General features: G+C 35.4%; 1 protein-coding gene across 1 annotated transcript in view; it reads right to left on the reverse strand.

The window, feature by feature from the left end:
* The window catches only part of LOC149783855 (transcription factor GATA-4-like), an 82,113-nt gene extending 55,834 nt beyond the window's left edge, over positions 1-26,279 (reverse strand). Inside the window, exon 1 of the mRNA XM_089932063.1 lies at positions 26,159-26,279. The gene's annotated coding sequence lies outside the window, so the exon portion shown is untranslated. The remainder of the gene's footprint in view (positions 1-26,158) is intronic.
* Between the last annotated feature and the right edge of the window lie 419 nt (positions 26,280-26,698).

Below are 26,698 nucleotides of genomic sequence, written 5' to 3' on the forward strand. Positions count from 1 at the left end.
CCCACCCCCCCTCCACAACTCAGTTGAATGAGAAACAACCAGAACGCTTCCTAGAGTAACTTTTCTTTTACCGGCTGTTTCTACAGGAATTAAACCTTAAAATTTATTTTGTTTCAACTAGTTTATTTAGTTTTTATTTTATTATTTATTGAAATAATCTAGTTGAAGCATAATACATGTTAGGGTTTAATTCATGTAGAAACAGCCATGTAAAGTTTTGCAAACATAACAGTTTTTCTGTTTTATTTGTTTGTCTTGTCTATGTTTGCCTTTGAAAAAGACGCATTAAAGAGTGGAAAGCGCTCAGGCTAGTTACATACTAGATTCGAACTGTACGTTGTCAGTTTATTGCATTTATCTTTATCAATCCCTGAGACACGTGATTCCTTGCTTGACCCAGTGCACTTAAAAGGATTGTTATTCGCCGTATGATTTGTATTCTTTATGTATAAATATATACATATAAATTAATTTCTCATTGCGATATTTGACGAGAGAGAGAGAGAGAGAGAGAGAGAGAGAGAGAGAGAGAGAGAGAGAGAGAGAGAGAGTCCGGTTGGGCCGTATACAGAAGAACACAGAGATAGAACACCCTTTGTGTAAAAAAAAAATCATAATTGTGACCAAACAGAACTTTTTCTATGAATGATTACATTTTGTCGCATACTTATGTTGTCATGGAGATTTGCTGGGATGAAAACAACAGTTTGTAATACATTAAATTGTCTCCTGACAAACACAGTCAGGAAACTTAAAGATTCCCCTGGTACAAAATGTTCTCAGTCAATTCGAATATTTACAATTTTACCAAAGTTGAGTCCAATAATGGGTCTCAGAAACGGCGCCGGATTCTTCCGGTAGCAAGTACCTTATTGAAAAACAAAGCATGTTGTACGATAAGGTTTTAGACAACTGTTCAAAACGTTCCACATGCTCTTCGGGACCTATGTTGTTTGATAAAGCTGCAGTCGTTGCGACTGGACCAAAGGTTTGACCAGTGCACTCAGGCCCAACCTTTTGGTTACCGAGTAACCTTCATCGGTCATCTGAATGACGCCTGGATCTTAGATACGGAATTCCTTCTCGTAGGAAAAAGGAACGAATCTTGCAACATTGACTTCCTGGCGGGCCTGGTTACGTGTCATATGGATTCGTTCTCATGCCATGCATCACTTGAAATGCGTATCCAATTGTTAAATTTGCAATCATTAAAATTAATTTGATTACTTAGTCATCCTTCTAGCACAACGGTAAATTATTGTTACACATAATGGAGAAAAAATATCGCCCTTTATAAACAACCCCCAAATCTTCCTTCTCTTTTGTGCTATGGCTTACCCACCCTGGCAGTAAAAGGTTCAACTATACTGTCTATTTAAATAAATAACTGGATTCCGCGCTTGGACTGTGTTTTTTGGAGACACCGGTATTTGGGATAAGGAGAGTCAAGTGTGTGAAATCTTAAGTGAAAAATCGATGGAAGGTTTTGGACCCTCTTACAGTATTACAAGTAAGGGCACATTACATTTCCTTGTCTAGCTTCTAACATAGTTTTGAAGTCCAATAGTGGATCGTCCCTTATCAGAAAATTGCCATTTTAGGCGATGACTCCCGATATATACTTGACCTCTTGTGATATACATTTTTCAAAACAAGTAACCAGAGTTGAGTGATTGCTTAATGTAATACTGCAGATTAATTCATCGTGAACTCCACACCATTATGCGTGATTTAAATCAATAGAGCTGCGACTTTCTTATACGTTTGATAACCCCGTAGTCTTTGGAAGTAAACTATTTTCTTTATATTCCTATTTTCCAAGATGCCATTGCGTAAAACAAATATTCACAGATCGTTTGTGAGAACAATAAGAAAGAAAGCAAAACTGGACAAATGTCGAAGGTTTACCATCGCAAATTCATATTCTCCACTATCGTTCCTTTGAATGTAACCCATGGGTCCTCCCCGTACATTCACATACTCCGCCCAGCTTTCCATTGATCGTCCTACCCTCAGTTCCGTCATATACATGTTTTCACGTGTTGTCTGTATGTAAAAGTGTGTCTAAATTATTTTCAAATTATCACTGCAGTTGAACTGTGGAAAGATTTCATTTTTTTGACACCTCTTCATAATATAATAGTCAAAGGAATTAGCTCATGGATAGAAATTGCTAAATTTTCGAACCGCTTGCAAGATATAACTAGTTAACAGACAGACGGATGGACTGACGTACAGGCTGAGGGTACCACTTCGCCGCCGTCTCTAAACGATGCAGATAACAAATTAAAGCAAACTAAACCAATTAACCAGTCACAAGAAAGGGCGAATTGTTCAAGTAAGATCACTGGAGTTAAAAAAATCTTGAACATTGTTAGGAACAGTTAAATATCGGAGAATTGGGAAATGGGACATCGGTAGAACTAGTTAAGTATACGAGTGTTGTGAAATGGAACATCGTTAGAACTAGTTAAGTGTACGCGTGTGGGGACATGGAACATCGTTAGGACTAGTTAAGTGAACGGTTGTTGGGAAATGGAATAGCCCATTTCATACCGAATTTAACCGAGTTGCTCCGTAATTATCCGAATAACTCCCGAGTTATTTTATACTCCAGCCAATCAAACGCTGGTGGGTACATGTACATAGCAAAATGGCGTCCATTGTTGTTTAGAAATATTTCAGAAATAAAATTAATTAAATTATTGAAATTTATATGTAAATTATCGACAGACTTTCAAAAACAAATCTGATAAACTCATATGAAACGCATTTTATTATAGTGACGTTTCAGATGCACAGAAATAGTTTGAACAACTTGCTCTTTGATTGCCGGGATTAAATTTGTTTACTTTGACACCGTTTCCTTACTTACATGTACATGTCCAGATGTAAAAATCTCAAAACTACTCTCTCGTATGGGTTTGAAATCCGCCCTCGTTTCCAGACAATAAGACAGGATGGTTCCAATATTACATTTCGTCAATATCTGCGGCAGCATCGCTGTTGAATATGCATTTTTCAACTCGATAAACGATGTTGAAGTAGTTGCAGAACTTGATGCTGATGCTGAAGCGTTAGCCATATTTTGCCCACCACCTATTACGGTCAGCTGACCACCAGCCACGTGATCAAAATTCCGAGCAAATTACGAAGTTCACCGAAGTCTGCATGAAATTGGGTATATCGGTAGGACTAGTTAAGTGTACACGTGTTGTCAAATGGAACATCGGCGGGACCAGTTAAATGTACGCGTGTTTGGAAATGGAACACCGGCAGAACTAGTTAAGTGAACGCGTGTTGGGAAATGGAATATTGGTAGAACTAGTTAAGTATACGCGTGTTGGGAAATGGAATATCTGAAGGACTATTTAAGTGTACGCGTTTTTGGAAATGGAATATCGGCCGGACTAGTTTGGGAAATGGAACAACGGTGACACTAGTTAAGTGCACGTGTGTTGGAAATGGAATAGCAATAGTTTAACTGTAAGCAAGTTTCGAAAATCAACAGCCATACCGAACAATGCGAGGAAGTACATACACAACTGAAACGCAGTTTGAAAATTCCTGCAAAAATAGCGACCTGGCGGCAAAAAAAACCAATAAGATGTTAGTTTTGGTAACCTCTTCACATTTCAATTATCGAGATACTTATTTTGTAAAACAAATATCACACGATGATAAGTATTATCGCCGGGTCAAAGGTTTCGATTACTGATCCTCTTGAACGTTTGGCATTACAGGGTGGCCACCTGATTTTGGAATAATATTTATATATATGCTCTCGTATAAGTCGAATCTAATTGCAAAAGATAAACCCCTATCTTCCGGCTCATAATGCACAGGCAGATAAGGGTCAATTTGTTTGTTTTAGTGAATAGTCCTAAGAAACTTCATGTACCCAGATCTGTCGGCGCAGTAGGTGACGATAAATTTGGGTTTATTAAGTTTGATCCGAAGTACAATCGAGGAATACGATGTGATCGTATTGCACAAAAATGTATTAAAAAAATCATTAGTCACTATATATACCGCTCTGGTGGCCTAGTGGTTAGAGCGTCCGACTCGGATGCGGGAGGTCGTGCGTTCGATCCCCGCCCGGGTCATATCAAAGACTTACAAAAATGATACTAACAGCTGCCTCGCTTTACGCTCAGCATTAAGAGGTTAGTGTTAGGACTGGTCGGCCTGGTGTCAGGATCATGTGACTGGGTTGGACATCATGCTACATGTCTGCGGCATGATGTCCCAGTCCAAGACATCACTATAAACTGCCACACTGCAGACATAGTAGCGACATTTAGGAGAGAGTGGTCAGGAACGATTTTCACCTTTAGTGCATAGTCTGTCACATTTGCGGCATTAGTGGTAGCAGTATGACGTCATTATTCCCACCAAATGGTAGGAAAGCCTTTGCTTGGGTTATGAAGATCTGATATGATGGTGGACACGTGGGTGTTGCTATATGACTGAAAAATTGTTAAAGCTACGTTAAAAATCCAAATCACACACATACATACACACATTAGTCCCTATAAAAAATATCAAAGAAAACAGCGCACCTTACAACTGAAAAACAATTATGGTAATTGGCATGCAATTACCACTACAAATATTGCAAACAGAATGCAACTCGATTTCACTTATCATTATGTAAGAATTCGACATTTCATTTTGCATGCCAAATCTTTGTACATATTAGTAGGTGATGTAATTCGTGCTTTTCCAATACATCCTGCAATTAAGCGCCGTAATTCGTGCTGTTCCAATACATCATGTAATTACGCGCCGTAATTCGTGCTGTTCCAATACATCATGTAATTACGCGCCGTAATTCGTGCTGTTCCAATACATACTGCTAATCTCAGATACGCAACCGTTTTATTTCTTAGAACATGGTAAGTAAATATTGTCAGAAACAATGAATGAATCGATTCACAAACTATAAACTACACCATTATTTTAAGCGAGAATACGGCGAGCATTTAGGAGAGAGTGGTCAGGAACGATATTCACGTTTAGCGAGAACACGGAGAGCATTTAGAAGAAAGTGGTCAGGAACGATTTTCACTTTTAGCGATAACACGGGGAGCATTTAGGAGAGAGTGGTCAGGAACGATTTTCACCTTTAGTGCATAGTTTGTCACATTTGCGGCATTATTGGTAGCAGTATAACGTCATTATTCCCACCAAATGGTAGGAAAGTCTTTGCTTGGGTTATGAAGATGTGAGATGATGGTGGACACGTGGGCATTGCTATATGGATCACATCAGGTGAAAGAAAGGTTCACTATTATGTGCTTCAAGAAAAGTGAGACATATATTTTCTTTCTTTTTTGCATTAGAAGCAGTTATACAATTGCAACAGAAAGCAAGTTATTAAATGGGAGTTTACCTTTTCAAATTAAAAAAGATATAATTAATCTTTTTAACCAAAGCTGTTTTGTACACACACACAGACACGTCCAAGGACAATGTCAGTCAGAAATTGCTCGATCGGTTTGACCTCCAAAACACTCTCGAGTAACCTTGGATGACTGATTTGTAACTGCATCGCAGTTCTTTAAAATCTTGATGGTAAATTACTGTTACATTCGGAGGGTACATGCCTAATCGATAGTATGGAACACTTGCAAAGTCTTCTCAGGATGGGAAGTCCAATTATTTCGCATGAAAATTAAATGCCGCAGTAAGGTTTGTATTCCTACACCTGCTATAGATCTAAGAGTGGAAAATAGATAGATGAGTTTCATGAGAATGCACCCAAAATTAGCTTAGGTATGTTTCATGGACGGATGAGTACCAAATTCAGATCCGACATTAATTACATCAGTCACAATCCGGGTGCACGTTGCTACTTATAGGTGAATGCGATGGCATCACTGATCATTTTCTATGAAATCTTTTCCTTATTTAGATTAGTGTGTTCTTTTCTTGATTTAGCACGTATATAAGCAGTCAAATAGCCCTCTTGAAACAACAAAAACTTCGAATGGCATTATTTGCACTCAGGTAACTGGATAATGTTTAACAGATTGTAACAATACTTGCGGTATATTAACAGAGCTCCAATTCGATATGGTCTTATCATTAAAAAAAACTATTATAAATGGTCTTACTACTGACCACTATTCAATATGGCCTTATCACTGACCACTATTCAATATGGCCTTATCACTGACCACTATTCAATATGGCCTTATCACTGACCACTATTCAATATGGCCTTATCACTGAACAATATTCAATATGGTCTTATCACTGAACAATATTAAATATGGCATTATCACTGAACATTATTAAATATGGCCTTATCACTGAATAATATTCAATATGGCCTTATCACTGAACAATATTAAATATGGTATTACTACTCACCACTATTAAATATGGCTTCCTATGGCCGTAATGCTTAGAGCATTTGCCTCGGATGTTGGAGGTCACGGGTTCGAACCCCGGTCAAGTCATGCTAGACTTAAATGGTACTAACAGCTGCCTCGCTTGGCAATCATCATTAAGAGATTAGTGCTATGACTGGTCAGCCTGTTGTCAGGATAATGTGACTCGGTGGGGCATGATGCTACATGTCTGCGCCATGCTTCCCTAGTGCTAGATATCACAACAAACTCCCACACTGCAAACATCGTCGCGACATCACTTAATTTTTAAACTTTCATAAATCACATACACATTGAACACTATCAAATATAATCTTAGCACCGACACTGAACATGATTTAATATGGTCTTACCACTGAACACTATTTAATATGGTCTTACCACTGAACGCTATTAAATATGACATTACTACTTAACACTTTTAAATATGGTCTTATTACTAAACAGTATAAATATGGTCTTACCACTAAACACTATTAAATATTGTCTTACCACTAAACACTATTAAATATGGTCTTATCGCTGAACACTATTAAATATGGTCTTACCACTGAACACTAATAAATATGGTCTTACCACTTAACACTATTAAATATAGTCTTACAGAACACTATTAAATATGTTCTTATCACTGAACGCTGTTAAACATGGCCTTACCACTGAACACTATTACATATGGTCATATCAATACGCAATTTTAAATATGGTCTTACCCCTGACCACTTTGTAAACATGGCCTTACCACTGAACACTATTAAATATGGTCTTGCTACTGTAGACTTTGTAAACATGATCTTACACTGTACACTATTAAGTATGATCTTACCACTGAACACTATCAAATATGGTCTTATCACTGAACGCTATTAAACATGATCTTACCACTAAATATGGTCTTACCACTTAACACTCTTAAAAAATGGTCTTACTACTGAGCACTATTAAACATGGTCTTACAACTAAACACTATTAAATATGGTCTTACCATTGAACACTAGTAAATATGGTCTTAGCACTAAACACTATTAAACATGGTCTTACCACTGAACACTATTAAATACGGTATTACCACTGTACGCTATTTAGTATGGTCTCACCACTGTCTAGTATGAAATATGGTCTTGCCACTGAACACTATTAAACACGGTCTTACCACAGAGCACTATTAAATATGGTCTTACCACTATACACTATTAAATATGATCCTACCACTGTACACTATTAAATATGACCTTACCACTGAACACTACTAAATATGGTCTTATCACTGAACACTATTAAATATGGTCTTATCATTGAACACTATTAAATATGGTCTTATCATTGAACACTATTAAACATGATCTTACCACTAAATATGGTCTTACCACTGAACACTACTAAATAAGGTCTTATCACTGAACACTATTAAATATGGTCTTATCATTGAGCACTATTAAACATGATTATACCACTAAATATGGTCTTACCACTTAACACTCTTAAAAAATGGTTGTACTACTGAACACTATTAAGCATGGTCTTACCACCAAATGCTAATAAATATGGTCTTACCATTGAACACTAGTAAATATAATCTTGCTAGTGAACACAAGTAACAGGGTCTTACCACTGAACACTAAATATATCCTTCCCATCAAACACTAAATATGGCCTTACCATCAAACACTATTAAACACGGTCTTACCACAGAACACTATTAAATATCGCCTTACCACTATACACTATTAAATACGATCCTACCACTGTACACTATTAAATATGGTCTTATCACTGAACACTGTTACATATGGTATTATCACTGAACGCTATTAAATATAGTTTTACTACGAACTCTGTTAAACATGGTCTTACTACTGAACACTAAATATGGTAAATACCACTGAATAATAAATATAGCCATACCACTGAACATACATTATTGCCTTACCATCAAACACTATTATACATGGTCTTACTACTGAACGCTGTTAAACATGGTCTTACTACTGAGCACTAGTAAACAGGGCCTTACTTCTGAACACTAAATATGGTCTTACTACTGAACACTAAATATGGTCCTACTACTGAACACTAAATATGGTCTTACCACTGAACACTAAACATGGCCTTACCAATGAACACTAAGTCTGGCTTTGCCATTGAACACTAAATATGGCCTTAACATCAAACGCTATTAAACATGGTCTTACTACTGAACACTATTAAATATAGCCTTACCACTCAGCACAATTCATTTCTCATTATTTTACCATAGGACCACATCCCCCCCCAAAAAGCAAATGAACACAAATTATTGCCTTACCATCAAACACTATTAAATATAGTCTTACTACTCAACGCTATTAACTACAGTTTTACTACGAACACTATTAAATATGGTCTTACTAGTGAACACTAGTAGACAGGGTCTTACTGCTGAACACTAAATATGGACTTACCACTGAACACTAAATATGACCTTACCACTGAACACTAAATATGGATTTACCATTTAACACTATATATGGACTTACCATCAGACACTATTAAACATGGTCTAACTACTGAACACTATTAAACATTGTCTAACTACTGAACACTATTAAATATGACCTTACCACTGAACACTAAATATGGCTTTACCACTGAACACTAAATATGACCTTACTATCAGACCTATTAAATATGGTCTTACCACTGAACACTATTAAATATGGTCTTACTACTGAACACTATCAAATATGGCCTTACCACTGAACACTATTAAATATGACCGTACCACTGAACACTAAATATGGCCTTACCATCAAACACTATTAAACATGGTCTTACTACTGAACACTATTAAATATAGCCTTACCACTCAGCACTATTAATTTCTCATTATTTTACCACAGAACCCCCCTGCAAAAAACAAAACAACAAACAAACAAAAAAAAACAGTTAGCAACAAAACCTCCATGGAGGCTTCCATTATCTTTCTTAACAAACAAACCGTTTTAACAGCTGTTAAGTTAAGATATCTCATCAGGTATTAAAGGGAATTAAAGGGGATGTAGACTCTACAGTACTTTCCAGTCATTTCAGCAGATTATGATGCATATGTTCACGTTTTATTTCATTTTCAACATTTAACTATTGAAACTTGCCCCTTCCCCCCCCCCCAAACCGTTGTATGTCCCCGGAATTGTGTTCTAGTTCTCGTACCTTGTCTGGGACCATGGTCGATACATTTTTATGGATGTCGTTGACAAAAGATGTAAGCTTATGTCGTTCTATTTTTATTGACTTACACCATTCTGAATTAAGCATCGAAGGAATGGGTAATGGGGGTTGGACTTCCAGGACAATCACAATACTCCAAATAATGTATAGTCTATATTTTTATCAGACTCATTTTGGCAAACGTAATTTTTTTTTCTTGTTCTCGAATGCATAAATTTTGCGATCAACCATCGTCCTATACATGTCGTTTTCATACCTCTCCCGGGATTAATAATTGCGAATGATGTCAGTCTTTTCGATACGGCAACATTTTAGAGTGTTCTGTAAGTTAGATTAAATTTCCAGATTCGGTACTTCTATTATTTACCTATGTATCAGTAGCCACGTACCCTGCTTTTTCACATCGTTACGAAAGAACTGAAGAAGGCACCGTACCAGACTACAAATGTATAACGAATTCCATATAACATGGTGGATGGGTAGTAATGATCTCGTTCAGTCCGATGTAAAACGAGATATGGATAGTCTAAGCCCGATGAGGAAATATGAACAGAATTATGGGTATCGTAACGTCAGCACTCATATGCTTGTCTTGGAGAAAGCGAAGAGATTGCGTGGAAAGGGGGGGGGGGATAATGAAAAATAAATAATTTAATAACTCAGTCTATCAATATATCAAAGACAAAAATCAGGTGATGAACACGACCAAACGAAGTCACTAATATGATGCACAGATGCATTACCTTTATCTGACTGTAATTGTATTGGATAATTCTTAATCCACCAATGGCAAAGTTTTGATTTCTTGCAAATTATATTCATTTACCCATGTCTGTCCACATAGTGGTAGATAAATAAATTTCTGACTTTCAGCAAACACTTTTAAATATTACATTTGCATAAAGCAACGATTTTGTTTAAAACAAAATTGTTTCCATTCATCAATAGTAATGCGGCGTCACGTATAAAAAGCGTAAGAACATAAGACAAAAATTGAAGAAGTTACAGTACGTTGACTTCGATCATGGTGTATACATAATCAGAAATGTCCACGTGTCAGAGTGTCAGAGTTAAGATGTCACGGTTCAGTCCGCAAAGACTTGAACGAACAAGATATAAGGAGATAACTGCATAAGAAATGGCAGTTAACATGCTGTCTAATCGATCCTGCGATCCACCAGCATCAACGATAAGCAAATTATGATTGTTCTTGTCAATGGGTCTCTTGGCTGTCCGAATAAGTTGTCTGTTGACTGTCTGAATAAGTTGAATGTTGGCTGTCCGAATAAGTTGTATGTTGCTGTCCGAAAAAGTTGTATGTTGACTGTCCGAATAAGTTGTCTGTTGACTGTCTGAATAAGTTGTCTGTTGACTGTCTGAATAAGTTGTCTGTTGACTGTCTGAATAAGTTGACTGTTGGCTAACGGAGTACGTTGTCAGTTGGCTAACCAAATAAGTTGTCAGTTGGCTAACTGAATAAGTTGTCAGTTGGCTGTCCGAATAAGTTATCTGTTGGCTGTCCGAATAAGTTGTCATTTGGCTAACAGAATAAGTTGTCAGTTGGCTAATTGAATAACTTGACATTGTTAATGGGTCAGTCGACCGACTGATTAGGTAAATTCTTCAATTAGTGAATCGTTCAATGTTTCAATACAAATTGTCGAAAATACATCTGCTCGCGAGAGAACGACGAAACACCAAGTTGAAAAAAAAGGATCCTCCAAATGGAAGATGGAGTCAGTTTAGTGTCATGTCGGAATAAGTTATTACTGATCTGTTGAGAGACATGGTGTAAACAGCTGCTTTCATATATCGTGAAACTGTCTGCTTGATATTCATCGTTTCCATCTTGGAAATCTTTCTCAATAAAATCTCGCGCGCTTCTGATATAAATAGATTTACTTTGCTCGATTGCCTCTGGAAATGGCCTCGTTAAGTACTGACTATATGTGAGTTAACTGACAAGGAGTCAAAAATAAGATCGCTTTTTATTTGCAGATTAAATAATTACAGGCGTTTTATTGGTCATCATCTTTGTTGTTACTGTTGTCGTTTTTGGCTTCATTATCATCATCACTATGATAATTATGATTATACCATCATCATGTATTTAGTCCATATTGTTGTAAATGTCATCTCTGATCCATGTCATGTTCTTCTTAACTTTATAGTATCATCAATTTTCCGGTTCTAGTACAAATGTGTCTCCACGTAGCTATAGTTAAGACAACCGGCACTTATCAAATCCCTCAATAAATCCCCAGTGTAACCAAGACTTATTCAATCAATACGTTTCACGCCGTTGTAAATATGTTCTTAAATGTTCTATCCTTTGCTGACTATAGGTGAAAATCCATTCTTTATTGATTTTACCTTGCACTGCAATATCAATCATGATGCAGACGTGATCTGGATGGTTATACATAAAGAGTAAAGGGAAATCAAACAGCATTAGTCAAATAATTTTTCTTCATCTTTAGTTAATTGCAAAGCTGTTTTTTGCAATTCTGTTGACAACTTCCCAAATAGAATGCTGATGAAGCAAATTTTAAAATATTCGATACGATTAAACTTTATAAGTCATAATACACGCGTGCTCATTTTAATCTCAAGGTTATTTATGCAAATCACTAGTAACTTTCAGCCCAGAGGGATTTGTAAAGTTTATATATTGATTTCAATTTTATGCAGTTTAATGGCTGAATGAATCGGTGTAACGGTTTTGCATTTAAATTGTTTTCATGAGTTTAACATATTCATATTTTGAAGTGAAAAACAGAAATTAATACATTCATTTTAGGGTTATAACAAATGGAAAGCATTCGTGCATTTTAGGCAAGCCAATATAATGTACAGTTCGACTGTTCATTGCTTTGAAAAAATAATGATACGCGGTTGGTTTTCATGCATATCGTACAAACCAGTTTGAAATGGATGAGGAATAATAATAATAATAATAATAATAATATGAATATGAATATTAATATGAATATTATGGATGAAGCTTTCCAAACTGGACATAAATACAAGCAAGCCATAACTTTTTAAGCCCAGAAAACCCTGAGGCGTGAAGGTTTTATAGACTTCATAAAGTTCACAACACGGAAACCCTGGTAGACCTACCATGTCCAGTAATGGCCATAAGGCAGAGAGACTATCCAAATATATGGGATATTTCATGAGACAATATAGGCAAACATTAGCAACCGGTCTTCAGGACAACACATTATTGCACCGAACGGAAAGCAGGTGAACCATTACCGCCAAATCCAACGATGTCTTCCGTAAAGGTCACATACCTGTGACATACCGCACAGTGTTTGCATATACACGTTTCGAAGCATTTAACACAAGAACTGTACAAGATGCCCACTCATTTTATACCTAAATATTTGGAACTTGTCATAAAATCCAGTAACTTGGAATACAGTGGAAACAATTGCCCCCAAATCAATGGAACCGCAACGGGTACAAAGATGATCCATTCATATACTGATATTGTTATGGGAAGACGGGATGGACAAGTTTGGGAAAAGTGAAAATTGCACTGCATCAACGGGCACGCTTCATTGACTACAGATACATGAGATAACAACGTGAAAGAGAAAATCTGAAAGACTTTTTATCAAAAGTAACAACTTCCTTCATTACAAAAAATTAAAAGCAGAAGTCTCAAACTCAAACCATGTATTTATCGATACAAAAAGCAGGCTTGAAGAAACCAATCCCCACACATACATCTCAAATACAACTGATATACACCGGTATCCTCTCTCATTCATGCATCAGGAACATCATGTACAGCCAGACACTCCGAATATGCACACTTTACCCCGAAGATGAAACATTCATAGAAAGATTCGAGGAGTTGTAAAAAAATTAGACGAACAGAAGATACAACAAAGACCTAATAGCGGAGAAGGCCTAAAAAAACTTGCAACCTTTAAAGTTTAGGGTAAAGAAGAACATTGACCGGTTGCCATTGATCCTGACACACCATTTAGACAACCCATAAGTAGTTGAAATCATCCAGCAACACTGGACCATGGTGAAGTTGTATGATGCTCTAAAGTTAATCCTACGAAACAATAACGTAGTAGACTGCCGCATAACCAAAGAACATCAGAAACTTCATAGTGAGAACACAGTTAACGACAGTCACAAGGCAAGACCATACTGGCACCTACTGTCCCGTTTTTATATATGTGTGTATGTGTGTGTGTGTCTGTACATGTGTGCGTGTGTGTGATTTGGATTTTTAACGTAGCTTTAACAATTTTTCAGTTATATCGCTACAATGTCTGCAGCGTGACAGTTTATAGTGATGTGTAGCACTGGCGCGTCATGCCGCAGACATGTAGCATGATGTCCCACCCAGATACATTATCCTGACACCAGGCCGACCAGTCCTAACATTAACCTCGTAATGCTGAGCGCCAAGCGAAGCAGCTTCTAATACCATTTTTACAAGTCCTTGGTATGACTCGACCGGGGATCGAACCCACGACCTCCAGCATCTGAGGCGGACGCCCAAATTTATATAAAATGCGCAATGGAGGTCAGCATAAAATGGAGACAAACACATTTTCTAGTACAGTGTCAAGCTAAAAATTGAACATACATGGTCCAAACAAACGATGCAAAGCGGAGAATATAATCGTTCTCATTAATTGTAAGATTTACAGCTTTAGTATGTAGGAAAAACAACAACAACAACAACATCAAAACTAAAGCATTAAAAGATAACTCTTGTCTTATCTTATTGGATGACAATAAATTAAACAGAAGCCCAATCGTAAAACACTTCTCTTCCCCTGGTCATACTTTCGGTTTCTTTATACTAACTACAGTTGCCCACAACCGCAACTGGAGTTCCGAAAACAAGAAAGAAAAGGAATTTTACTGGATACTCCGCCTAAGAATACTGAATAGACATGGCTTAAACAAAATAGACTTCATGCGGGCATACATGAAGCATTACAATAACATAAAATCACTGTTTGTTTATAACCCATATTTTTCTATTTAATACTTTGTTAATTTACCTCATTATTCATACACTTACATATACTTACCACTTGTTTGTAGTTCTGGTTAATATTATTATTATTATTATTATTATTGAGATAATGACTTATCTGTGATATGATCTATGACTACATCGCTTTAATAAACTATAATTCAAGTATAGGGACCTAATCAGAAACAATGTGAACTTTATATGCTTCGTATTGGTGACTGTTGTTGTCCTTGCCGACAAGATCAGTTATAAGTACCTGGCTAATTATTAATTTCCCATACCTATAGCTCAACGAATTTGATTAACTAAATTCATACCAAACAACGTATATGTGGCTAACCCATAGCTACCCCTACCTATAGCTAAAGCAATTTGATTAACCAAATTCACACCTGACAATCCATGCGTGGTTAACCCATAGTTACCTTTACCTATACCTCAAGCAATTCGATTACCAAATTCACACGGGACAATCAATGCATAATTAATTTTTATCTATAACACAAGCAATTTCATTAATTCCATAAACACTTAAACATGAGTGCATTGCTAACCCCCTTTTTATCCTTATTTGTGATTCAAGCAATATTTCTAAAACATTTGCATATAACAATGCATGCATGGCAACCTTATCAACTCTGAGCTACAGCAAAAGCAATACAACTGAAACCATTGACACAATAACCAGGCATGCATGGCTATCGATATTTATATGTAGCTATAGTGTAAGCAAGATTCCAAATTCCAATAACACTAATCTACCATTAGCGACAGTAAAGGCTATATGAACATGAACACTTAAAACCAATCATGCGTTGCTAACCATCACGTACCCTGATCTACAGTACATTCTTTTGACAACACCATAAAAAAATAACCAAGCTTTAGTGACTAATTCTATCTACAGTGATCCATTGTATAATAAATTTGTTCTATGCCATCAACACATAAACATGCATGTGTGACTAACCCTGTCAGCAGAGAGAGGGAGAGGGATAGAGAGAGACAGAGGGGAAGAGGGACAGAAGTAATTTGTTCTATGTGATTAACATGAACTCATAACTATTCATGCATGGTTAACTGTATTCTTAACTAAATATAAGGAACATGACTAACTACATTGACTCGTAACTAAGCTTGAACGGATAACCCGATTTTTTGTATCCTTATATACAATACATGCAATATGAGCGACCCTTTAACACCCAATCATAAACCCGTTAACATCTAACAATACAAGTAAGGATGATCTGTACCTACCCTAACTGGAGTACACATATCACCACCCCAATTAGCACATCACCATTTATGCAATGATAATCTATATTTATCCTTAGCTGGATGACAAATATCACTACCCCATCAACACATAACCAAGGAGACAAGGATAATCTGTATTTATCCTTAGCTGGATTACAAATATCACTATCCCATCAGCACATAACCAAGCATACATATATAATCTGTATTTATCCTTAGCTGGATTACGAATATCACTTTCCCATTATCACATTACCATACATGCATGGATGATCTGTAATTATCCTTAGCTGGATTACTAATATCACATCCCCATTAGCACATAAACAGGCATGAAGGGATAATTTATTTATTCTTAGCTAAATTACAAATATCACTACCCCATAAGAACATGACCAGTCATGCACTGATAATCTGTATTTGTCTATAGCTGGATTACAAATATCACTACACCAATAACATATAGCCAAGAATGCATAGATAATCTGTATTCATCCTTAGTTGGATTACAAATATTTCTACCCCAATAACAACTAACCAATCATGCATGGATAATCTGTATTTATCCTTAGGTGGATTACTAATATCACATCCCCATTAGAACATAACCAGACATGAAGGGATAATCTGTATTTATCCTTAGCTGGAATACAAATATCACTACACTAATAACACATAACCAGTCATGCATGGATAATCTGTATTTATCCTTAGCTGGAGTACAAATATCACTACACTAATAACACATAACCAATCATGCATGGATAATCTGTATTTATCCTTAGCTGGAGTACAAATATCACTACTCCATTAACACATAACCAAGCATGCATGGATAATCTGTATTCATCCTTAGCTGGAGTACAAATATCACTAATCCATTAACACATGACAAAGCATGCACGGATAAACTCTATTTATCCTTAGCTGGACTACAAATATCACTACACTGATAACATATAACCAATCATGCATTGATAATCTATATTTATCCTTACCTGGATTACAAATATCACTACACTAATAACATATAACCAATCATGCATGGATAATCTGTATTTATTCTTAGCTGGATTGCAAATAATACTACACTAATAACACATAGCCAATCATGCATGGATAATCTGTATTTATCCTTAGCTGGATTACAAATATCACTACACTAATAACATACAACCAATCATGCATGGATAATCTGTATTTATCCTTAGCTGGAGTACAAATATCACTACACTAATAACACATAACCAAGCATGCATGGATAATCTGTATTTATCCTTAGCTGGACTACAAATATCACTACACTAATAACATATAACCAATCATGCATGGATAATCTGTATTTATTCTTAGCTGGATTACAAATAAAACTACACTAATAACATATAACCAATCATGCATGGATAATCTGTATTTATCCTTAGCTGGATTACAAATATCACTACACTAATAACATACAACCAATCATGCATGGATAATCTGTATTTATTCTTAGCTGGAGTACAAATATCACTACACTAATAACACATAACCAAGCATGCATGGATAATCTATATTTATCCTTAGCTGGACTACAAATATCACTACACTAATAACATATAACCAATCATGCATGGATAATCTGTATTTATTCTTAGCTGGATTACAAATAAAACTACACTAATAACATATAACCAATCATGTATGGATGATCTGTATTTATCCTTAGCTGGAATACAAATACCACTACACTAATAACATCTAACCAATCATGCATGGATAATCTGTATTTATCCTTAGCTGGATTACTAATATCATATCCCATTAGCACACAACCAAGCATGCGTGGATAATATGTATTCATCTTTAGCTGGAGTACAAATATCACTACACTAATAACACATAACCAATCATGCATGGATGATCTGTATTTATCCTTAGCTGGATTACAAATATCACTACACTAATAACATAGAACCAATCATGCATGGATAATCTGTATTTATCCTTAACTGGATTACAAATATCACTACTCCAATAATACATAACCAAGCATGCATGGATAATCTGTATTTATCCTTAGCTGGAGTACAAGTATCACTATTCCATTAAAACATAACCAAGCATGTATGGATAATCTGTATTTATCCTTAACTGGATTACAAATATCACTACTCCAATAATACATAACCAAGCATGCATGGATAATCTGTATTTATCCTTAGCTGGAGTACAAGTATCACTATTCCATTAACACATAACCAAGCATGCATGGATAATCTATATTTATCCTTAGCTGGAGTACAAATATCACTACACTAATAACACATAACCAATCATGCATGGATAATCTGTATTTATCCTTAGCTGGAGTATTTATTTTTATTAAGCATAGTTAACATTATTTTCCCTTTGCTGCAGCCAAAGCCGTATGACTAGTGCCATGCTTGCATGGATAACACATATATATCCTTAACTATAGTACAGGAAACATGACAAATGCCATTTAATCATAACCAACCTTTTTGCTATACGTTAGGGACATAACGACGATGACAATTGTAAATATTTTAATCTATTTTACGAAAGTCAAATGATGCCGTTTTCCGTGTATCCTGATAAGTTTACCGTAGTTTTACGCGAACTCGATGTCAGCTAAAATTAGTTTTTGATATATGTTGTTATTGTTGTTTTAGTTGTATTTGCGTTAGTGCTGTGTATATGCCAGTCGTGATATTTAAATTTATGTGGATTTATTGTTGAAAGCTAAAATGTTTCCTCCCCTCACCTCCCCTTTTTCATATTGATAATGTCGTTGTGTGTCCCTGGTAAATTGACAGAACGAGTTTTAATTTTTTTAAAACCAAAACCATGAAGCAAAATAAAAACAATGTGAAAAATGATATTTTCTTAGGTGTCATGTAATCATGATATTTTGCCCTTAAATCACTGTTAGGTGTCATGTAATCATTATAATTTGCCCTAAAATCACTGTTAGGTGCGAAAAAAGCTTAACAACCATCAAGATTTAAACGCAATCATTTTATTCAACCAGAGGATTGTTTTAATCAAAGTCACAGTTCGAAATTATCTTTAACCATATTCGAAAAATGATTATATTTACGGGACAAGAGTCGACAATATTCTTCATAACTGCTAGCTGAATTGTTGTTTTAGTAGTTGTTGCTAATATTTTGTCTAATCTCTTTGCACTTCCTGGTGTCTGGGCCATATTTACCTTCTGAGTCCCAGTTATTAGCAGATTGGACTGATTTTTTTTTAATGTCTTGTAAATGTTTCGAATTAAATTCATTCAGGAAATAACACTATCCCCACAATGCAACATAAAGATAGAGATAAAGAACGTATAAAGGCTGATTCAAAGAAATGTTATTGTTGTTGCTATAGGGTTTAACGTCATTTTTTCAGCACAATGAAGGCTGTAAATGGCGGCCAGTATTAATGGTGGAGGAAGCACCCGTGAAAACCCGGAAAGAACCACTGACCCATGAGACGCTACCGGCAAGCTTTCTCACATACTAACATTGGCCGAGACAGAGACTCGAACCCACGCAGACAGCGGTGAGATGGCAGTGATCCGTAACGGTGAGGCACTCGGGACCCCTTGAAGAAAATGTATAGCTCTTTTAATATGAATATAATTTAAAAACTTCATTGAAGAGGTAGACTTGTACGTAAGCATTAGCAGCTTCATAACTTATTGATTTGACAATATTGATCACACACACACACACACACACACAGAGATGCAAAGATACACACACACATACAAAGACGCACACACACATATACAAAGACACACACAGATACAACCACACAGACACACACAGACACACACACACACACACACACACACACTGTTCTTGAATAATGAATAAATGCCCTATAGTCTATTGCATCCAATATACATGAAATCACCCTGTGACATTATGACTAAATAAACTAATCCGACCTTTCAGTATCAGCTATCTGAATACTTGCATCCCATGTATCTGATAAGCACACTGGGTGATGTTCCTTTTATCTGATAAGCACATGGGGTGATGCCCTGTCACAAATTAACACAGAGGAAATCAGAGACAAGGGCTACCCGGCTGCATTTTCAAGGTAACGACTGGCGCCTACAAGAATGTTGAAATCCTCTTGCAGACAGGAAAAAAGTAGTCGAAAGAATTATGTCTGATTTTTTTCAGATAATTGTGACGAATACTTGCTTTTGATGTTTAATCTGTAAGAATTGCAAAATGTCCTTAAAAAGAAAAGAAAAAATAGAAAAGAAAAAGAAAAGGAACAAAAGAAACAAAAGCATGACCAAGGAAAAGAGGAAATCACCATAGTAACATGTGGATCATACATATACAGTCAATAATGATTTATTTCGGTAGAAAAATTGAAGAGACTTATATATATATATATATATATATATATATATATATATATATATATATATATATATATATATATATATATATATATATATATATATAAAATCCACACAGTATAAATACAGCTAGTCTAAAGAATGCATAATAGTTTAAAATGAATTTAGGCATTCTAAAGTATGGACAGTAGTTTTTATACATGAATATACCAAGTCAAAAGTATGCAGAACAGTTTTAACTTGAATATGCAGCCTAACTGATGCACACCAGTTTGAAATAAATATAAGCTGGTTAACGTATTCATGCCATTTTAAAAAGAAGCATCCGGCTCAACTTTAAACAGCGATATTTAGGTCAATGTATGTTTTAATGTGTGAGTAGGATGTCCATAGCGATATTTAGGTCAATGTATGTTTTAATGTGTGAGTAGGATGTCCATAGCGATATTTAGGTCAATGTATGTTTAAATGTGTGAGTAGGATGTCCATAGCGATATTTAGGTCAATGTATGTTTTAATGTGTGAGTAGGATGTCCATAGCGATATTTAGGTCAATGTATGTTTAAATGTGTGAGTAGGATGTCCATAGCGATATTTAGGTCAATGTATGTTTAAATGTGTGAGTAGGATGTCCATAGCGATATTTAGGTCAATGTATGTTTTAATGTGTGAGTAGGATGTCCATAGCGATATTTAGGTCAATGTATGTTTAAATGTGTGAGTAGGATGTTCATAGCGATATTTAGGTCAATGTATGTTTTAATGTGTGAGTAGGATGTCCATAGCGATATTTAGGTCAATGTATGTTTTAATGTGTGAGTAGGATGTCCATAGCGTTATTTAGGTCAATGTATGTTTAAATGTGTGAGTAGGATGTCCATAGCGATATTTAGGTCAATGTATGTTTAAATGTGTGAGTAGGATGTCCATAGCGATATTTAGGTCAATGTATGTTTTAATGTGTGAGTAGGATGTCCATAGCGTTATTTAGGTCAATGTATGTTTAAATGTGTGAGTAGGATGTCCATAGCGATATTTAGGTCAATGTATGTTTAAATGTGTGAGTAGGATGTCCATAGCGATATTTAGGTCAATGTATGTTTTAATGTGTGAGTAGGATGTCCATAGCGATATTTAGGTCAATGTATGTTTTAATGTGTGAGTAGGATGTCCATAGCGATATTTAGGTCAATGTATGTTTAAATGTGTGAGTAGGATGTCCATTTACATCGTCTGATTTACAGCAATTGAATGACAAAATGAAACGAATAGGTTGTGGCGAAATAGTATGCGTCATCTATTGTGATATTTGGCTTAATGTGGCCGGGCCATTAATCATAGTATGCGTCATCTATTGTGATGTTTGGCTTAATGTGGCCGGGCCATTAATCATAGTATGCGTCATCTATTGTGATGTTTGGCTTAATGTGGCCGGGCCATTAATCATAGTATGCGTCATCTATTGTGATGATTGGCTTAATGTGGCCGGGTCATTAATCATAGTATGCGTCATCTATTGTGAAGTTTGGCTTAATGTGGCCGGGCCATTAATCATAGTATGCGTCATCTATTGTGATGTTTGGCTTAATGTGGCCGGTCCATTAATCATAGTATGCGTCATCTATTGTGATGTTTGGCTTAATGTGGCCGGGCCATTAATCATAGTATGCGTCATCTATTGTGCTGTTTGGCTTAATGTGGCCGGGCCATTAATCATAGTATGCGTCATCTATTGTGATGTTTGGCTTAATGTGGCCGGGCCATTAATCATAGTATGCGTCATCTATTGTGATCTTTGGCTTAATGTGGCCGGGCCATTAATCATAGTATGCGTCATCTATTGTGATGTTTGGCTTAATGTGGCCGGGCCATTAATCATAGTATGCGTCATCTATTGTGATGATTGGCTTAATGTGGCCGGGCCATTAATCATAGTATGCGTCATCTATTGTGATGATTGGCTTAATGTGGCCGGGCCATTAATCATAGTATGCGTCATCTATTGTGATATTTGGCTTAATGTCGCCGGGCCATTAATCATAGTATGCGTCATCTATTGTGATGATTGGCTTAATGTGGCCGGGCCATTAATCATAGTATGCGTCATATATTGTGATGTCTGGCTTAATGTGGCCGGGCCATTAATCATAGTATGCGTCATCTATTGTGATGTTTGGCTTAATGTGGCCGGACCATTATTCAAGACTATGACTGAAATTCTTTTATTTAAATAAAGAATACACCCAAGAGATATATACTAATTACATTGCAAATACAAGTCAATAAATGGTGTTTGATTCTTGTTTAGTTTGGAATTTAAGTGACAAACATTGTAGGTTGGTTTCATTTGAGAAAATCAATAACGGAAAATTATGTTTTGATGAACAAAAGTTATTATTATATAACACTGCTCCGTAATTTAACTGTAAAGCCAGATTCAGCCAATGTGGGTATGTGAGAAAGCTTGCCAGTAGCTTATCGAGGGTCGGTGGTTCTTTTCGTGGATTTCCCGGGTTCTTCCTCCACCATTAATACTAGCCGCCATGTATAGCCTATCGTGTGCTGAAAAATGGCGTTAAACATTACAACAACAACAACAACAACTGTAAAGCATTTGTTCATATTCAATCATGCAACTTTACCCTCTGTATGGCCCATAACGGTGTTCTTTAAAAAAAATTGTATTATTTTTGTTTTAAAAATTAGGAATGCACTATAATAGCAGTATCTTTGTTTTTATTTGACAATGATTATTGGTTGGCCATTTTGACAGCGTTCATTATTGGGCCGTTTTGGGGACTTGATTGTGGCCGTATGACGTCATTGTTCCGACAAATGTAATTTAGCAAGACAGTGGATACATGACCGTTCCATGATACCGTGTGTCGACAAGACGAAATTTAACCATTAACAAATATAAATCAAGCAAAGTATATTCTTGATTTCTGTCATTAAAATAGAAAATTGTTTTTATAAATAAGTTTGCCAATATTTTATATCTGACTCGGTTGTCAAAAGCTGTTTTTGCGTGGTAACATGAACATATATTGTGGGCCTGAAATTTGTGTCGTAGGAGTTTTTGGTCAGATTGTTAAAATGCACCCCAGGGTAGAAAATGAAATATGTAATATACAACAAGGAGGTAAAGCCACATTCCTTTTGTTACCTGAATATAAGTACTTTTCAATAAAAAAAAATATGTCAAAGGAAGTGCTGTTGAACATATTTGTTATTTAAATATGCAAGTGGAAGTGGTCAATCATTACACCTGGCCTAAAGACGGCTTAAGAGTGGCCGGTATTTCCGTTCTTTCTATCTAAAACTTGCGTAACTTTCTGAATGGGATCTCTTCCAGAAAGATAGGCGTATTTGTCCGTTCTCCATGTAAGCATTAAGCGTAAAATTTGACCACGTATTTGTTAAAGATCTCCCAAATCTGGAGATCACGTCGGTATGCCGTTCCAACGTTGTTGAGGAAATACGTACATCAAATGAAAAGTTATATAAGTCGATAAGCATGGACACGGGACGTGTTTACTACACCAAGACAGACTGGGCAGAAGTTATTGTTGTTCTCATTGTATAAATCCGTGTTCCTTGGAGATGATTAAAAATGTCAAATATTGACACAGAGATGTTTATTAAATAATAACTGATATTGAGTGGTTCTAAGGGGAACTACCATATGTGCTCACGTATACGTCGACACCAACTGTAAACTGCATACTGTAGCGGCAGATCTGGGTCTCTGCAGCTCGTTGGGAGTAATCAGTAAAGCAAGCAACCTAGACCATGACGTGTCTGCGCATTATATTACGGCATATCAGGCTCTATGATGCTTGCAGTTGAACTTGAGTTATAAACGAATATATGCAGTAATCTGAAAACTGTTATTGTTTAGGAACATAAATAACGGGGTTTTATCAGAAGGAAATTGTTCTTGAATATGATACAATATATATTAATATAAGAAATAAACATATTTTTCGTCAGATGAAATTACTTCCAGTAATTACACTATATTTCAATCCCGCTATAGACATGTTTATTACATTTATTATAAAATCATGATTGGACGATTCAAATATCCATACAATTTTATTTTATTTTTCAAAAACCATTTAATAAAGTGTTAACATCAAATGGCGATTAGTCGATTTTACTACTGTATGGATGTTTGCAATTATGAGATCTCCTAAACACGACCTCAATCCCACCTTCTGTATCAAATATTGTTAAACTTATTTCAAGTGTTCGAAATACATAATCAGTTGTGTCATTATGGTCCACAGCAAACGTAAACAAGTATAATTATTATAATAAATTACAGGCAACACAAATTATATAAAATTGTCGTAAGAGCGTCCGATAATAAAATGGGATTTATCACAAGCAGAATGTAAAACGTAACTTGATAAGAAAATGTTCCTTGTATTCACTAACGACGAATGATCTTTCAGGATCTGATAATGTGAAATCTGTCGGCCTATATTTGTTGAAAGAAGTAGACTCTTGATATCAAAAGCCATTGTTTCTAAAGATGCCAGCTATCTTACAAAATGCCAAAATTTGAAAGACGCATCAAATGACCTCTCTCTTTCTCTCTCTCTCTCTCTCTCTCTGACACACACACAAACACACACCAAATGATATAAATCACACACAGATACACACAGTCACAAACAGACACACGCAACCTACAATGATATAAATTTATATCACATACACACACATAGACACACCCATCTCTTGGCATTTACCCCAAGAGCACGGTGTCCCATCTCTTGGCATTTACCCCAAGAGCACGGTGTAATGACAAAATAATGTCGCTCAATTTTTTTAAAAAAATATCTGCTTTGATTATTTAAAATAGGAGACGAATATTTTTATATGCATTATCAGTATGGACCTTTGAAGACACACTTGTAACAGTTATATACGTCTACATACATTAGCACCGAAACACTGAAGTTTAAAATACGGCTATATAAACATTAATGACGTCTACCTTTAGTCGATGGATATTCATATATTTTCACTGCAATCTTCCTAAAGAAAAACAGTGTTTGCATTTCTATAGTTTAAAAGATTTGTTTTTGTTGATAATAGTTGATACAAAATGAAGGAATAATAAATAATAGTAAATTTTCAATATGTTTAACTTATACTATCTTTACGACATATCATAAACTTACAACATGCTTAGAATGAGGAGGGAAATGCTTCCGAAAACTTAACGTTAATGCATAGATTGGCGTGAGTGTGTGTGTGTGTTGTGTATATATATATATATATATATATATATATATATATATATATATATATATATATATATATATATATATATGGAGAGAGAAAGAGAGACATACACACAGAGAGACAGAGAGAGACAGACAGAGTGACAGGGAGAGAGAGATACGAGTATGCTACTGAACTATAAATTTTATAACGACTGAAGATTTAGAGGAGTGGACAATTCATTAAGTGATCTATCAAATAGGTGGTCGACTGATTGATGTATACATGTATATAGTTGTTCTTTTTTTCCTTTAGTTGTCATACTGCTAGTCTGTATTTCTAGTGTGAATATTCAAATAAATAGAAGCTTACTAGTGTAAACATTAAATATTTCTTTTCTGATTTAAACAAGCAAACACGTTTAATTTATGAAATAAATACTAGGTTCTAGAAATATGCATTAGTACATAAAAATAAATATAAGATTCTAGAAATATAGATTAGTAAAGGAAAATAAACTTAAGGTTCTAGAAATATATATTAGCAAAATGAAGATAAATATAAGATTCTTAAGGAATTTTGTATAACATAAATTTGTCACTTTTCCAATTTACATACTTTGAGATATGTAAATTATTTAAATTTTAAACTTACAGTTTTGCCAACCTTAACACACATATCGGTACTATTACCGGTGGCATTTGTGTTTTTTCCCAGACGTCTTTCTGAAGTACATTCTTCAATTAAAACCTCGTATTCTCTTTTATTTTGACGTACATTTTGAAATAAATAATTTCTTGGCAATTCCAGAAACACCGCAATTTGAAAAACGCTGATATCCGTTTTTACACACTTTCACAAACCTGAAAATTAATTTTCCAATGTTTGTATTCTATTTTCATTAGTATGTAAATACAAAATGTAAACAAACAGAATGAAACACACTTTCCATATGCAAAGAAAAGTTCCGTTCCATGTATACACATTTCAACAGTTTTATACACTGATTAAAGCAACACATATTGTCATATTGTATAGGTATAGTCCCTAACTTCATTTATATAGTAATAAAGTGGCTTTAATCTGAAAGGGGATAGACACTTCTGTCTGATTTTGTTAGGGTATCTGTTTGTATCTGTTTATAACCAAATATTCTGGATACATGAATTTGATATAGGGCTGGTATCTACCTCT

The sequence above is a fragment of the Sinohyriopsis cumingii genome, chromosome 14, assembly GCF_028554795.1.
Source record: "Sinohyriopsis cumingii isolate HCF-2022 chromosome 14, ASM2855479v2, whole genome shotgun sequence".
Taxonomy (NCBI): Eukaryota; Metazoa; Mollusca; class Bivalvia; order Unionida; family Unionidae; genus Sinohyriopsis; species Sinohyriopsis cumingii.